This window comes from Aphelocoma coerulescens, chromosome 29, assembly GCF_041296385.1.
Source record: "Aphelocoma coerulescens isolate FSJ_1873_10779 chromosome 29, UR_Acoe_1.0, whole genome shotgun sequence".
NCBI classification, from domain to species: domain Eukaryota; kingdom Metazoa; phylum Chordata; class Aves; order Passeriformes; family Corvidae; genus Aphelocoma; species Aphelocoma coerulescens.
Genome location: NC_091042.1, coordinates 3,480,060 through 3,492,733, shown reverse-complemented (window position 1 = coordinate 3,492,733; position 12,674 = coordinate 3,480,060). Strand labels below are relative to the sequence as shown.

General features: G+C 52.7%; 1 long non-coding RNA gene across 1 annotated transcript; it reads right to left on the bottom strand.

Annotated features, from left to right (window-relative positions):
- Positions 1-5,642: 5,642 nt before the first annotated feature.
- On the bottom strand, positions 5,643-7,397 carry LOC138100009 (uncharacterized). Its single transcript, XR_011146782.1, has 5 exons — positions 7,322-7,397; positions 7,068-7,147; positions 6,884-6,986; positions 6,428-6,468; positions 5,643-6,323 (listed from the first exon to the last, which is right to left on the bottom strand). It is a non-coding gene; the product is annotated as an uncharacterized lncRNA (long non-coding RNA).
- Positions 7,398-12,674: the final 5,277 nt, after the last annotated feature.

Sequence of the window (12,674 nt, the reverse complement as noted above, 5' to 3'; positions counted from 1 at the left end):
CTCAGCATTTTGGATTATTGCCTCCGGCTGTGGGGAGGGTGCTGGCATGGGCTCGGCATTCAGGGTGATTGCCTCCAGCTGTGGGGAGGGCTGCTGCCGGGGGCTGCTTTTTGGGGGGAATGGGGTGTTGTTTGGGGTCCTGGTTAGGGTTAGGTTTAGGGAATGGGGCTTGTGTATCATACCTCTTGTGTTTGTTGTGGAGTGTGTGGTTTCTGAGCCCGTTCTCTTTATTCCCTGGCTTCCCCCTGGGCTCTTAGCCTTTATTATATTCTCCTGCTGCCTCCCCCTTGGGCTCTTGGCCTTTATTATGCCCCCCTGTAATCTCCCACTGGGCTCTCAGCCTTTATTGTGTCCCTCCTTAGCTGCCACCCTTTTTGTGGTTTTCTAACCTTTTTTGTGTGGGTGTTCTCCTTCCATGGGGGCTATGCCGCTCTCCTGGTGTTGGGGGGGTCTGCCTGCTGTGGCTGGGTAGGCTAAAATGGTGGCCTGAGGGGTGCTGTGGGGTGGTGCGCGGCTGGCGGGAAGGGGGGGGCTTGGGGGGGGCTGCCCTGAGGGGAGCTGAAATGGCGGGAAGGGCCGCCGTGAGGCGGCGCGGGGTGGGGGGGTTCCCCTGAGGGGACCCGCGGGCGGCGAGGGGCGGGAGCTGCCCTGAGGGGGGTCGCAATGGCGGGAAGGGCTGCCGTGAGGCGGCGCGGGGTGGGGGGGGTGCCCTGAGGGGACCCGCGGGCGGCGAGGGGCGGGGGATACCCTGAGGGGGGCTGTAATGGCGGGGGAGCTGCCCTGAGGGGACCCGCGGGCGGCGAGGGGTGGGGGGTACCCTGAGGGGGTCCGGGGTACCGGGAGGGGCTGCCGTGAGGCGGCGCGGGGGTGGGGGGGTGCCGTGAGGGAACCCGCGGGCGGCGAGGGGCGGGGGATACCCTGAGGGGGGCTGTAATGGCGGGAGGGGCTGCCGTGAGGCGGCGGGGGGTGCCGTGAGGGGACCCGCGGGCGTCGAGGGGTGGGGGGTACCCTGAGGGGGTCCGGAATACCGGGGGGGGCTGCCGTGAGGCGGCGCGGGGGTGGCGGGGTGCCGTGAGGGGACTCGCGGGTGGCACGGGGCGGGGGATACCGTGAGGGGACCCGGAATGGCGGGAGGGGGGAGCGGCGGGGGGGGGTGTGAGGGCGGCGGAGCGGTGCGGGAGCGGTGGGGGGGGTGGCGGCGGCTCACGGAGGGCTGGCGGGTGGCTCCAGGCGGGCGGCTCACGGAGGGCTGGCGGGTGGCTGCGGGCGGCGGCGGGTACCGGACCGGTGGGCTCTGGCTGCCGGCAGGTGCAGGGTCGGCGCGGGACTGGCGGAGGGGCGGTGCCGGGGGCGGGAAATACCGTGAGGGGAGAGGGGCGGGGGCTAGGTTTCGCGCGCGAGCGCGAAGAGGGGGGCGGAGCCGGGGGGCGGGGCGGCGTGAGGGGGAGGGGGGCGGGGCTAGATTGCGCGCAGCGCGAGCGAAGGAGGGGGGCGGTGCCGGGGGCGGGGGCAGCGTGAGGGGAGGGGGCGGGGCTACGTTTCGCGCGCGCGCGAAGGAGGGGCGGTGCCGGGGGGCGGGGCGGCGTGACGCAAGCGCCGGGGGGGTGCCGGGGGGGGAGCGGCGTGACGCGGGCGCCGGGGGGCGGTGCCGGGGGCGGGGCGGCGTGACGCAGGCGCCGGGGGCGGTGCCGGGGGGCGGAGCGGCGTGACGCAGGCGCCGGGGGCGGTGTGCCGGGGGCGGAGCGGCGTGACGCAGGCGCCGGGGGCGGTGCCGGGGGGGCGGAGCGGCGTGACGCAGGCGCCGGGGGCGGTGCCGGGGGGCGGAGCGGCGTGACGCAAGCGCCGGGGGGCGGTGCCGGGGGGCGGTGCGGCGTGACGCGGGACAGGGGGCGGTGCGGCGTGACGCAAGCGCCGGGGGCGGTGCCGGGGGGCGGTGCGGCGTGACGCAAGCGCCGGGGGCGGCGCCGGGGGGCGGTGCGGCGTGACGCGGGACAGGGGGCGGCGCCGGGGGGGCGTGACGCGGCCCGGGGGGGGCGGAGCGGTGTGGCGCGGCCGGCAGGGGCGGTGCCGGGGGGGGGCGTGTGACGCGGGCCAGGGGGGGGCGGCGACCGGGGCCGGGGGGGGGTGTGTGATGCGGGCCAGGGGGGCGCGGCGGCGTATATGTGGGGGGTGGGGGCCTGTGATGAATGGGGGAGGGAGCTTGGGGTGAGTGATAGGTGTGGGGGGGGGGGGGGTGTATTCCATTACCTAACTCAATTACTGCTCCACATGGGAGTAGCTATGTGATGACTAATTGATTCAATTAGGCGCTCCCAGCTGGAGCACTAATTAGGGGCCCTATATACTATATATAAAAAGAAGAAAAAATAATAAGTCTGGTGCAGCAGTAGGGCTTTTAATGCTCCCTGGGAGTAAAAATTCTATATGTAAACTTTTTTTTTTTTTACTCCCAGGGAGCATTAAAAGCCCTACTGCTGCTTTTTTAAATTTAAGCTATAAAGAAAAGTAAACTTTATTTCTAACAAAAGTTAGAAATAAAGTTAGAGTTAGAGGGAAAGAGAAAAGCAAAGTAGAAAAGTTAGAGGGAAAGAGAAAAGCAAAGTAGAAAAGTTAGAGTTAGAGGGAAAGAGAAAAGCAAAGTAGAAAAGGTAGAGTTAGAGGGAAAGAGAAAAGCAAAGTAGAAAAGGTAGAGTTAGAGAAAAAGAGAAAAGCAAAGTAGAAAGGTAGAGTTAGAGGGAAAGAGAAAAGCAAAGTAGAAAAGGTAGAGTTAGAGAGAAAAAGAGGAAAGCAAAGTAGAAAAGTTAAAGGGAAAGAGAAAAGCCAAAGTAGAAAAGTTAAAGTTAGAGGGAAAGAGAAAAGCAAGTAGAAAAGGTAGAGTTAGAGAAAAAGAGAAAAGCAAAGTAGAAAAGGTAGAGTTAGAGAAAAAGAGAAAAGCAAAGTAGAAGAGTTAAAAGTTAGAGAGAAAGAGAAAAAGAGAAAAAGAGAAAAAGAGAAAAGCAAAGTAGAAAAGTTAGAGTTAGAGAGAAAGAGAAAAGCAAAGTGGAAAAGTTAGAGTTAGAGAGAAAAGCAAAGTAGAAAAGTTAGAGAGAAAGAGAAAAGCAAAGTGGAAAAGTTAGAGTTAGAGAGAAAGAGAGAAAAGCAAAGTAGAAAAGTTAGAGAGAAAGAAAAGCAAAGTAGAAAAGTTAAAGTTAGAGAGAAAGAGAAAAAGAGAAAAGCTAAGCAAAGTAGAAAAGTTAAAGTTAGAGAGAGAGAAAGAGAAAAAGAAAAGCAAAGTAGAAAAGTTAAAGTTAGAGAAAAAGAGAAATGCAAAGTAGAAAAGTGAGAGGTAGAGGGAAAGAGAAAGAGAAAAGCAAAGTAGAAAGGTTAGAGGGAAAGAGAAAAGCCAAGTTGAAAAGTTAGAGGGAAAGAGAAAAGCAAAGTTGAAAAGTTAAAGTTAGAGAGAAAGAGGAAAGTAAAGCAAAAGAGTCAGAGGGAAAGAGAAAAGTAAAGTTAAAAAGAGAGAGAGCAAAGTTAAAGACAGAAAAGTAGAGTTGGAGAGAAGAGGAAAGAGAAAAGTAGAGAAAACACAGGAATAAAGACAGAGGAACAAAGAAGAGTTAAAAGAGAAAAATAGAGAAGGACAGAAACAGAGTTGAAGAGAAAAAGAGAGAGACAAAGCAATAAGGAGAAATAGGAAAGCAAAGAAACAGAGTCAGAGACAAACAAGGAAATAGTTAAAGAGAAATAGGGAAATAAACCTAGAGAGAAACATAATTGGAGAGAGTGAGGAGAAACTGAGAGACAGAGGTAGAAACAATGAGAAAAAGAAAAACAGACACAGAAATAAAGATAGACAGAGAAAAGTAAAGTGAAGCAAAGCAAGAAATACAGTGAATAAATGACTAAACCACACCAAAGAAAGACAGGAGCCAAGGAAGGAGGGGGGGGGCTGGGGATCTTTATTAGGGTTTTAGAGTTTATTCAACTTTATTGAATGGATTTTTGTATTTACACTCTAGCACAATATACAGAAACAACAATGTATACAAATAAAGTACAAATACAATCCATATACACACTGGTAAAAGTCCTATTTGCATACAGAGCAATACATGGAAATACAGCAGCAGACACAAATACAGACCAATACAGAGCAGCACAAGCCAAATCCATATCAATACAATACAACAATTACTCTATTTCTGGAAAACTTGCTACATTTTGTTTTATTGTTACAGAAAACCCAAAACAACAGCACCACAGGGAGAACATACCAGTCATCCACCACACACACCTCTTTCAGCTTCCACACAACCCCACCATTGCTCTCATCGCAACCACTCTCCTCACCCTGGCTGCTCGGGAACGGGGTTCCCGAGAGCCTCCAAATCGTCCTGCCTGACAAAACCCCGGCCCGGCCCGGTCCGCACCCAAACCTTGGCGATGAACATCGCCTCGCAGACCGGCCGGGACCGAGGAAAAAAAAACCCAGCCGGGGGGGAAAAAAAAAAAAAAACCCCAGCTGGGGTTTTTTTATTCTAAATTTAAAAATGTGTTGAAAAACCTGAAAAGCAAAATCCAAACACACAAGGTTAGAACCATTCCACCACACACACACCTCTTTTAGCTTCCACACAATCCCACCATCATCTCAACCACTCTCCCCACCCAGGCTGCTCGGGAACGGGGTTCCCGAGAGCCTCCAAATCGTCCTGCCTGACAAAACCCCGGCCCGGCACGGTCCGCACCCAAACCTTGGCGATGAACGTCGCCTCGCAGACCGGCCGGGACCGAGGAAAAAAAAACCCAGCCGGGGGGGAAAAAAAAAAAAACCCCCCCAGCTGGGGTTTTTTTATTCTAAATTTAAAAATGTGTTGAAAAACCTGAAAGGCAAAAACCAAACACACAAGGTTAGAACCATTCCACACACACACACTCACAGGCAGACACAACCACATAGGCACACACAACCTCTCACACACAGATACAGACAGTCACATGCTCTTCAGCTTACACACTGACTGTAGCCATTCATCAAAACACTCCACCAATGAAAATACTTTGATACATCTTCCCTGGCTGCCGCTCCTCGACATCGAGCCGTAGATTCCGGGAAAATCGGTAGCATCGGTGACCGTGGAGATCCAAAGCCGCCTCGGGACCTGCAAGAAAATGTGAAGCGGTCAGAGAGTGGCCCGTGGCTAGGAGTTATCTCCACACTAGGCCCATAAATTTTCTACCCAAAACCCCATAGAAATGATATGAACCTTTAAGTTTTATAACTGTTCTTCTTAACCATTACCCTGCCAGGGCAGGGCAGCTCCAACTGCAAAGAGCACATGGACAAGGTGGTGCGCCGAATATAAGCAAAGACGACAAGACGGCTTGAGATAACTCTCTGGAAGATTAATTCTTGAGCCCGATATGCTTTAAGGCAACAAAACCTACAGAACTACCGCGGTCACGTGAGGAGGGTCTAATATGCTCCATATAGAAGTCTAAGGGAATAGGATGTGAACAGAAGGCACTACCAAAAGTGAGAAGGAAGATGGATGAGAACATCTCCTGCACTTCCTCTGGTCTCAAAAAGTAAAAATGTAAAGATGCTGGAATAAGCCCAATCTGGGAAAGTACACAAGGAGAGACACCCCCCCCCCCCCCCGCTGCCAATACGGCCCAGAACAATGCCGATAAAGCATCAAGACATAACAAAGCCCTAGGACACGGAAGAGGGTGGACACAAACTACACAACATAGACACAAACTACATAACACAGAGAGAAGTTAAAACTGCCCAGCAGTTTCACCCGATGGACCCAAGATTCCTGCTGCAAGATGAGCCAGAAAGTGATGATGCCAAAGGAAAGACGGCTCTATGGCAATAGCACGTGACAGTGAAACAACTCCTTACGAGAAGTTAGTGCCAAAGCTGTTAAGAGGATGCTCAAGAAGTTCAGTAGGCCTAGAGAAAGAGGTGATGACTGCTGGGCGATCGCTCTGGACCCAAAGGCAGGCTCCTCAGGCAAAAAGATCTGCGATGACATCAAGACTCAAAGCACAAAGCTTGCAAAAACATGGGTATGGAACTGCTCTGCCCGGCAAAGGGTCAGGTGATGCTAAGGAGAAACCCTCTCCCTTTACTTCCAAGGGGCCCATCCCACTACAGCCCTCTCCTCTAAGCTAACTTCAGATTGCCTCCTGTGATTCCAAAGGTTTTTCCCTTCTCCCAACCACCAGTCCCAACACTTAGCTTTCAGAGATGAGAGGAAAAAATCCATCCTCGACAGAAAAGAACACGTGGGCGCTGTGGACATCAGTACATTCCCTGTAGTCTGCTTTGGAGGCTGAAAAAATTCAGAAAGAAACTTCAGACTGCAATGAGACGTCCCAAAAATGACCCCTTCTGCAACGCCCCCCTCCCTCATAACTGCAAAGGCTAATCGCTTACCGGCCGTTTCCAAACTTCGGCTCCACACTGGCTCATGGTACCTAAGACAACAAAACACAAAACATGACTATCACCCTCCAGAAGATTAATCCCCAGGGCTCCTCTACACTGCTGCCCTGGCGCACCTCAAATCTTCATCCGACTCTGGAGGGGGCCTGGAAATACCCGCAAAGTGAAAAGGTACATGCTTGGCACCTCAAAGGACTAAGGCAAAAGACCTGTGACATGAGATGCACAAAAGACAAAGAAGGCACAATAGATACATGACGTGTACCGGGACTGCTCTGCCCTGCGCACCTCGGCACTGTGATCAAAAGCAAGACTTAAGCTTTATGGGGCCTAAGGGGCCCCTTCTTGGGTATCCCCACCTCCAAATCTGACTCAAAAATATCTCCGGTGAGTGCCAACTCGACACCCCGCTTTCATCCCCTCTGTGGGTCACAGGTCTCAACTTACCTCTTGGATGTCTGGGGATGTCAATCTGCCTCGGGTGCAAAAGGCGGCCGCCTCACCATGCAGGCAGCTGGTGCCTTCACCAGGCTGGTTATCTCTTAGTCAGCTACAATAAACAAAACCAAACAAACATCAGTGCATGAGCTTAGTGGCACCTCAGCCAAAACCCATCAATTCTGCCACTCACCGTCTCCTAAAAAGGCTGGAGTCCTCAGGCCGCACGCTCTGGCCGCGCTCCAAGGCCAACACCATCGTTGTAGGGTATACCTGAGTTGAGTGGAGACAAGGTGATGTAGCATTGCTAAAACTTGAGCAGACCCGCACTCCCCCTCCCTCCCTCCCCAACTTATTGCAACTCCTCAGCCATTGCCAAAGGCAACCTGGAGGGTACCCTCACATGGAAAAGGTAAAGGCTTCGTCACAGAGTCCCATGATACTCACAGAGTACTAACGAGGGCAGCGAGACAGGTCCGTCGGCCGGACGGTGAGGGGTACGGCATAAGACAGTGGGACGGCCTGAAACACACAAATGACAATGGATGCTTAGAGCTGTACCAGAACTTAGCACCCAAGGAATAACATGTGGTTCTTTCCACCAATGACTTCTTACCTCATTCACTTGACCTTCACTGCTGAGATCTGGCTTTACCTCCTAAGAACAAAGACAAAGAACAATGCCGTAACAAAGCCACCAGTTACACTTGCTGAGGAAACACAAACAGTGACCGACCTTCCTGTGGGAACCCCCTCACCCGGTATAGGGCGCTCTGCCACGGATTTAATCTGTCTGCATCTGCAAGAAAGCGATGACAAAAGTCAAAGGGCTGCATGAGAACTTCACAGCTCCAGCCATCTTCTGACAATCTAGAAATATCATCTAGAGGACAAACTGCACCCTACATTACAAATTTCAAGTCCCCAAGCCTTGTTCTATTACACCGATATGCCAGAGTATGCAGCAGGGCAGAGCAGCTCTGGGCCAAACCCATGCAGGCACCCATGACAGAGGAGACGACAAACGAGAGGATACAACAAGGAGAGAGAACTCAGGGTGGAAAGCATGACTGAAAGCACATCAAAGGGCTAAGGCAAAAGACCTGTGACACAGGACACCCAAAAGACATGGCATGCACTATAGACACGTGACACAACATGCACTCCGATTGCTCTGCCCTGCGCACCTCAGCATTGTCATCAAATGTGAGACTTTCACTTTATGCGGGCTAAGGCGCCCCTTCTTGGGTATCCCCATCTCCAAAGCTGACGCAAAAATCCCTCCCGGCGAGGCCCGACTCGATACTCCGCTTTCATCCCCTTGACTTATCTCTCAGACGTCCTGAGATGTGAATCCACCTGGGACGCAAAAGAAGACCGCCTCACCATCCTGGAAGCTCCTACCATCGCCAGGCTTTTGTCTTTTAGACGGCTACAATAAAGAAAACCAAACATCAGTACACGAACTTCGTGGCACATTGGCCAAGCCCCCAACAGTTCCACTACTCACCGTCTCCTAAGAAGGCCGGGGTCCTTGGGCCCCACGCTTTGGCCACGCCCCGAGGCCGATACCGCCATCGCAGGGTACACCTGAGTTAAGAGGAGAGGAGGTGATGCGGGACTGCTGAAACTTGAGCGGACCCTCGCTCCCCCCCCCCCCCCACCCCGACTTGCCGCAACTCCTCGGCCGTCGCCAAAGGCTACCAGGACGGTACCTTCGCATGGAAAAGGTAAAGGCTTCATCGCAGAGTCCCGTGATACTTGCGGAGGACTCAGGAGGGCGGCAAGACAAGTCTGTCAGCCAGTCAGCGAGGAGTTCGGTGTAATACAAGGACTACCTGAAACACACAAATGACAATGGATGCTTAGAGCTGTACCAGAACTTGGCACCCAAGGCATAACAAGTGGTTCTTTCCACCAGTGACTTCTTACCTCATTCACTTAACCTTGACTGCTAAGATCTGGCTTTACCGCCTAAGAACAAAGACAAAGAACAATCCTGTAACACAGCCACCATTTATGTTTGCCCTGCAAAGACAAACAGTGACCGACCTTCAGGTGGGAACCCCCTCACACGGTATGGGGCGCTCTGCCGCAGATTTAATCTGTCTGCATCTGCAAGAAAGTGATGACAAAAGTCAAAGAGCTGCATTAGAACTTCACAGCTCCAGCCATCCTGTATGAGTCTAGGAATACCATCTTGAGGCCAAACTACAACCTACACCACAAATTCCACATCCCCAGGCCTTGTCCTATTACACCCATACTCCACAGTATGCATCAGGGAAGAGCAGCTCTGGGCCAAACCCACTCAGGCACCCGTGACACAGAAGATGACAAACAAGGGGACACAACAAGGAGAGAAAACTCTAGGCTAGATGATCACAAGGACCGAGCAAATGAGGAATGAGATGACCACGGCGAGACCGACGGTGAGCCAACGAGGCTGCAAGAACCCTGGCAGAGGAGGATGATAACAGAAGGGCTTATTCCAAGACCCGCAAAGATGGATGCCCGAGAATTGGACAGGTGGAATCCTCTAGCTAGCTTCACATTCTTACAAGCCTTCATCCTCTATAATGGATCATTGCAGTGCACAGCTGACAATGCAGCTCAGAACAAGACCTGAGAAGACACCCGACTCAACGTCGCTGAAGAGAGACGTGATCCTGATGCACCTCCAAGCTCACGAGTCAAAGGATCAATGGTATCGGCACCACACTGAGGAACACCAAGAACAGAGATGCTAAGAATAATGCCCAGCGTTTGCGATAAGCATCTCAAAGGGCTAAGGCAAAAGACCTGTGACATGAGATGCACAAAAGACAGAGAACGCACAATAGACAGGTGACACGTACCAGGCCTGCTCTTCCCTGCGCACCTCGGCACTGTAATCAAAAGCAAGACTTAAGCTTTATGGGGCCTAAGGGGTCCCTTCTTGGGTATCCCCCACCTCCAAATCTGACTCAAAAATATCTCCGGTAAGTCCCAACTCAAGGCCCAGCTTTCACTCCTACTGTGGGTCACAGGTCTCAACTTATCTCTTGGAGGTCTGAGGATGTCAATCTGTCTCAGGTGCAAAAGAAGGCCACCTCACCATGCAGGAAGCTCATGCCTTCACCGGGCTGGTTCTCTCAGTCAGCTACAATAAAGAAAACCAGACAAACATCAGTGCATGAACTTAGTGGCACCTCAGCCAAAACCTGTCAATTCTGCCACTCCCCGTCCCCTTAGAGGGCCGGGGTCCTCAGGCCGCACGCTTAGGCCAAGCTCCTAGGCCAACGCCATCGCCATTATCGCAGGGTATACTGGGGTTAAGAGGAGACAAGGTGATGCGACACTGCCGAAACTTGAGGGGGCCCTCGCTCCTCCCTCCCTCCACAACTCACAGCAACTACTCGGCTGTTGCCGAAGACTTCCCGGATGGTACCTTCACATGGAGAAGGTAAAGGCTTCAACGCAGAGTCCCGCAATACTTCTGGAGGGGTCACCAGGGCGGCAAGCTGGGTCTGTCAGCCGGTCAGCGAGAGGTTTTGATGTAATACAAGCAGACCATCTAAAACACACAAATGACAATGGATGCTTAGAGCTGTACCAGAACTTGGCACCCAAGGCATAACAAGTGGTTCTTTCCACCAGTGACTTCTTACCTCGTTCACTTGACCTTGACTGCTGAGATCTGGCTTTACCTCCTAAGAACAAAGACAAAGAACAATGCTGTAACACAGCCACCAGTTACACTTGCTCTGCAAACACAAAAGGTGACTGACCTTCCTGCAGGAAACCCCTCACCCGGTATGGGGCACTCTGCCACGGATTTCATCTGTCTGCATCTGCAAGAAAGTGATGACAAAAGTCAAAGGGCTGCATGAGAACTTCACAGCTCCAGCCATCCTGTGTCAATCTAGGAATATCATCTAGAGCCCAAACTACACCCTACATTACAGATTTAAAGGGCCCCAAGCCTTGTTCTATTACACCTATATGCCAGAGTATGCAGCAGGGCAGAGCAGCTCTGGGCCAAACCCATGCAGGCACCCGTGACACAGGAGATGACAAACAAGGGGATGCAACAGAGAGAGAACACTTGGCAAAAAGCATGACTGCAAGCACATTGAAGGGCTGAGGCAAAAGACCTGTGACACAAGACACCCAAAAGACACAGCATACACAATAGACAAGTGACACATCATGCACTTGGATTGCTCTGCCCTGTGCACCTCAGCATTGCAATCAAGTGTGAGACTTTTCCATTATGTGGGCTAAGGCACCCCTTCTTGGGTATCCCCATCTCCAAAGCTGACTCAAAACTCCCTCCCAGCAAGCCCCGACCCAACACCCCGCTTTCATTCCCTCCGTGGGTCGCAGCCCGTCAACTTATCTCTCGGACATCTGGGGATGTGAATCTTCCTGGGGTGCAAAAGAAGGCGGCCTGTCGCCAGCCCAGAAGCTTCTGCCATTGCCAGGCTGTTGTCTCTCAGTCAGCTACAATAAAGACAACCAAACATCAGTATATGAGCTTAGTGGCATGACAGCCAAAACCCAACAATTCCACTACTCACCGTCTCCTAAGAAGGCCAGGGTCCTCGGGCCACACGCTCTGGCCGCGCTCCAAGGCTGACGCCATCATCGCAGGGTATACCTGGGTTGAGCGGAGATGAGGTTATGCAGCATTGCTGAAACTTGAGTGGACCCTTGCTCCTCCTCCCTCCCCGACATGCTGCAACTCCTCGGCCGTTGCTGAAGGCTACCCAGACGGTACCTTCGCATGGAAAAGGTAAAGGCTTCATCGCAGAGTCCCATGATACTTGCAGAGGACTCACGAGGGCGGCGAGACGGGTCCTTCGGCCAGTCAGTGAGGAGTTTCTGCGTAATACAAGGGGAGCGCCTGAAACACACAAATGACAATGGATGCTTAGAGCTGTACCAGAACTTGGCACCCAAGGAATACCAAGTGGTTCTTTCCACCAGTGACTTCTTACCTCATTCACTTTACCTTGACTGCTAAGATCTGGCTTTACCTCCTAAGAACAGACAAAGAACAATGCTGTAACACAGCCACCAGTTACACTTGCTGAGGAAACACAAACAGTGACTGACCTTCCTGTGGGAACCCCATCACCCGGTATAGGGCGCTCTGCCACGGATTTAATCTGTCTGCATCTGCAAGAAAGTGATGACAAAAGTCAAAGGGCTGCATGAGAACTTCACAGCTCCAGCCATCTTGTGACAATCTAGGAATATCATCTAGAGGACAAACTGCACCCTACATTACAGATTTAAAGGCCTTGGGCCTTGTTCTATTACATCGATATGCCAGGGTATGCAGCAGGGCAGAGCAGCTCTGGGCCAAACCCATGCAGGCACCCGTGACACAGATGACAAACAAGGGGATGCAACAAGGAGAGAGAACTCTCGGCAAAAAGCATGACTGCAAGCACATCAAAGGGCTAAGGCAAAAGACCTGTGACACAAGACGCCCAAAAGCCACAGCATGCACAATAGACAAGTGACACATCATGCACACGGATTGCTCTGCCCTGCGCACCTCAGCATTGAGATCAAATGTGAGACTTTCCCATTATATGGGCTATGGGGCCCATTCTTGGACATCCCTATCTCCAAAGCTGACTCAAAACTCCCTCCCGGCAAGCCCCGACTCGACACTACCTTGCTGTCATTCCCTCCGTGGGTCATATCCCTCAACTTATCTCTTGGACATCTGGGGATGTGAATCTTCCTGGGGCACAAAAGAAGGCGGCCTCTCGCCATCCCCAAAGCTCCTGCCATTGCCAGGCTG